Consider the following 4,460-nt stretch of genomic DNA (forward strand, 5'->3'; position numbering starts at 1 on the left):
CAGGCAGCTCTCAGAGGTTACTCCTGGCTCTCCACTCAGAAATTGCCTCCAGCAGGCTCGGGGGACCATATGGGATGCCGGGATTTGAACCATCGTCCTTCTGCATGCAAGGCAAATGCCTTATCGCTGCGCTATCTTTCCAGCCCCTCAATTTCTCTTTTTTCAAAAGCCTCTCCTGGCTTCCCGGTGGACAAACAGCTGGGGGCAGGGGTGCAAAAGGGACATGCAAATCCTCCCTCAAACAGAGAGAGGAAAGAGGCAAGTGTGCATACCCCTGCTCCCATTCCTTAGTAGCAAGGTTCATAAGCCATCCAGCCCCTGGCCACAGCACTGCCTGGAGAGGCAGGGGTTAAGCCCTGCAGCCTTGCAGAAATCAGAGGATTACAGGTTTGCCCATGGCCTGTCCCTTCTGTCACACAGGCGCCCGACGCACCCTACTATCTCTGGGCTCAACTGTCATGCGGTGCACTGGATCAGCACTCCATTAGGGGAGGCCCAGGTGGGCCCCCCAGCTGTCAGGCCGGCTGGCTGTCTCCAACGCTGCCAGTCCTCTCCACCCCGATACCCGCACTAGATACAGCCCTGGACACCGGTCAAGGCTGCACGCAGTCTCCTCCCTGCCCTGCTCCAGAGGTTGGGAGTGCCAGGGCGCAGCTGGCACCCCCTCACCCCACCACTGGGCAGGCAGGCTAAGCAGGGCAGACTTAAAAGCCAGCTCTGCAGCTTCCAGCTCCTGGAGCTCAGATGGTGATGGTCAGACCCTCAGGGCCTGTAGTCTCACATCAGTGTGGGAAGAAGGCGGGATGGGATCCTGCTCGGTGGCTGGGGCAGAGGATGCCCTTGGAGAGAGACTACCCAGCCCTGAGATGCAGCCAGGCCCCATGCACACCCCGTTTTCTCTACCACACCCCTGTCCACAGGCCAGGGCCCTCCAGATTTTCCTTTTCATTTTGCAGGCCTGTCCTTGTACCCTCCAGGTCTGACTTGAACTGGGTCACAGGAACTCACTCTTCCTAGGCTCTTGGTGGCTTCACAGGCAGGCCCTGCTTTTATCTCCAAAAATCATTTTGATTAGCTTGATGTCTTTGGTCGGGTTTTAGGGGGATGAAGGGGTGGAAAGCAACCAATTTGCAAATGTAAAGAACTTAATGGCTTGGTTTTGTTTGTTTGTTTTATTGTTTTTGTTTTTGGACCACTCTCAGCACCACTCAGGGGTTTACTCCTGGCTTTGCGCTCAGAAATCACTCTTGGCAGTCTCTGAGGTTCAGATGGGATACCGGGGATGGAACCCGGGTCAGTCTCAGATTGGCCTCATGCACTGGACTATTGCTCTGGCCCCAACCTCACGTCATGTCTTCTTGTACTGCCCTGGGTCTCGATTTTCCCTTTACCCCTTAAGGACACACACACAACTCTGTCTCTTTGTGCTGCTCCCCATAATCTTCTATCTCTTTGGGGGACTTCCCAGCACCGGATAAGGCGCTGTGACTTTGCTGCACTCATTCATGGAAGGTGGCTGTTGTGTTGTCATTTTTGTTTTGTGTTGGCTTTTGATTTGGGATCCACATCTGGCAATGCTCAAGGATTACACCTGGCTCCACACTGAGAAATTAATCCTGGCAGTGCCAGAGAAGCATAGGGGTTACTGGGGATTGAACCCAGGTTGGCCATGTGCAAGGCAAGAGCCCTTCCTGCTATGCTGTCTCTCCAGCCCGATAGCTATTGTTATTCTGTCTCCCACCAGACAAATGCAAACAATCAGGGCCATCTGGGAGCTTTGGAAACTCACCTTAGGAGCCAAGACTCTTAGGAGACTCTGGGGCAGAGGCCCAGAACTCAGAGCTCTGAGTTCTTGCAAACAATTACCTCCTGCCTGGCCCAGTTCATAGACTGCACAAAGCAACCAGTTGACCATCTCAGTGATATCTAGGGATGGGTGGGACAGGAGGCCCTCACTGGGTCCATCGCAGGCTTGGAAGACTTCCTCCAGGAAGTCTGACTGACTTTAGTTGAGTCTTCCCTGCTCTGCCTGTTGTCATTGGAGGGCTTTCTTTTTTCTTTTTCTTTATTTGGGGGGGAGAGTGGTCACACCTGGCGGTGGCGCTCAGGGGTTACTCCTGGCTCTGTACTCAGAAATCACTTCTGGCAGGCTTGGGGGACCAAATGGGATGATGGGATTCGAACCACTGTTTGTGTGCAAGGCAAACGCCCTACCACTGTGCTATTTCTCCAGCCCAGGCGGGTTTTCTTTCATTTTCAAGTTAAGCATCACTAGGGAGCGCTGTGCTGCTCCTGCCCCAGCCCAGATGCTCAAACCCTGGTTCATTCAGGGACCAACCCAGGTTAGAACTAGGGTTGAAGGGGCCGGCGAGGTGGCGTTAGAGGTAAGGTGTCTGCCTTGCAAGCGCTACCTTAGGACGGACAGCGGTCCCATATGGTCCCCCCAAGCCAGGGGCGATTTCTGAGCACTTAGCCATATGGTCCCCCCAAGCCAGGGGCGATTTCTGAGCGCTTAAGCCAGGAGTAGGAGTAACCCATGAGAGTCAAACGGGTGTGGCCCGAAAACAAAACAAAACAAAAACAAACAAAACAAACAAACAAACAAAAAAAAGAACTAGGGTTGAAGCAGAGGTGCATTAGGGGGTTAAAAGGGAAATTGGACTAAAGGCCTGGGGTCAGGGGAACTAACAGCTGCACAGACTGAGTCCCTGACCAGTCATCATGTCCCATAGTTATTGCTTTGATTCTGTAATTAGGGAGACTCTGACCTTCCGGGACCACCTACATCAAGAGCTTATTCTAGCAGGTCTAAAACTTATTAACACAACATTGTCTCAAAGTGTGTAGAGACAAACAAACTTTGTTGTGAGCTTATCTAAAGGGATTCTTTGTTGGGAGAGGAACCTGAAAGATAGTACAGTGGGTAAGGCACTTGCCTTGCACAAGGCTTGACTAGGCAAGTTTGATTCTCCTCATCCAATAGGATTCCCTGAGCATTGCTAGGAGTGATTCTTGAGTGCAGAGCCAGGAGTAACCCCTGAGCACTGCAGGTGTGGTCCAAAAAGCATTAAATAAACAAATAAATAGGAGCAGGAGTGATAGCATAGCAGTAGGGTGTTTGCTTTGCACGCTGCCGACCCTGGATGGACCGGGGTTCAATCTCTGGCATCCCATATGGTCCCCTGAGCCTGCCAGGAGTGATTTCTGAGTGAAGAGCCAGGAGGAGCCCCTGAACGCCACCGGGTATGGCCCCCCAAATTAAATAGATAAATAAAATAAACAGATAAATAACTAGAAAGCAATTATTCTTTATTTATTTTGAGCCACACCCAGTGACGCTCAGGGGTTACTCCTGGTTATGCATTCAGAAATTGCTCCTGGCTTGAGGGACCATATGGGACACCAGGGGATCAAACCAAGGTCGGTCTTGGGTCAGCCAATCAGTTGCAAGGCAAACACCCTACCACTTGTGGCACTGCTCCGGCCTCTTGTTTGTTTGTTTGTTTTGGAGCCACTCCTGGCAATGTTAGGGGTTACTCCTGACTCTACACTAAGAAATCACTCCTGGTGAGCTTTGGGGACCTATGGGATGCTAGGGATCGAACCCAACTCGACCACGTGCAGGACAAACATCATCCCCACTGTGCTATCTCTCCGGGCCTCATAGAAGGGAAACAAGCACAGAAACAAACACAGGACTGGCCTCAGTGGCTTTTTCAACTCAGCATCAGGTTTCTGGATGTCAAGATTCTGTTTCCTGTCCTTTCTGCTCTCCCCATCATTTTAGCTCTCTTAACCCCTGTTCCCCAACAATCTTTAGTTGGGGTGTTCACATACACCTGGGGGGGAGGTGGGAGGTGGGAGCTGGAGATCAAACTTTCTGTTGTGGCCCCCAGAAGCCCCAGATTATAGACCTGCAGGGACCACACCACATGTGGGCAGCACCTGGGATTTAACTCATGGGTCTCACACATGTGGATTGCACTGAGCTCTAGTTGCCACTGAGCCATTCCACCAGATCAGGAGCATGGGGGAAAGAATGAGTGGGGGGGGTCAAATACACTTTGGTCTCTGCCCCTTGAACCCCACCCAGCCCCAACCTCAACTTTCTTGAGTTGTCAAAGGAAAGGACACAAAGAGGACACAGAGGAGATAGGTAGCTGGGGGAAGAAATTCAAAGAAACAAGAGGGTTGGTGTGTTGGCCTGACGGTATGAATCTAGGAAGCAGGAGACAAACAGGGTCACTCTGAGTGGGGCCAGGAGCACAGGATGATAGTGCAAGGTGGGAGGTGGGGTTCCCTGAGGTGACCAACACAATGTCCCTATACCATTGAGGCACTCAGACTTAGACCAACAACTCACATAGCTCCCTAAAGTGTACATTTGAGACTCAGCCCAAGAAAGAGAGGTGGCTCCCCAAACACACACACATACATTCTACAGGTGGAAGGACTGAGGC

This window comes from Suncus etruscus, chromosome 5 (genome assembly GCF_024139225.1).
Source record: "Suncus etruscus isolate mSunEtr1 chromosome 5, mSunEtr1.pri.cur, whole genome shotgun sequence".
In the NCBI taxonomy this organism is placed as follows: Eukaryota; Metazoa; Chordata; class Mammalia; order Eulipotyphla; family Soricidae; genus Suncus; species Suncus etruscus.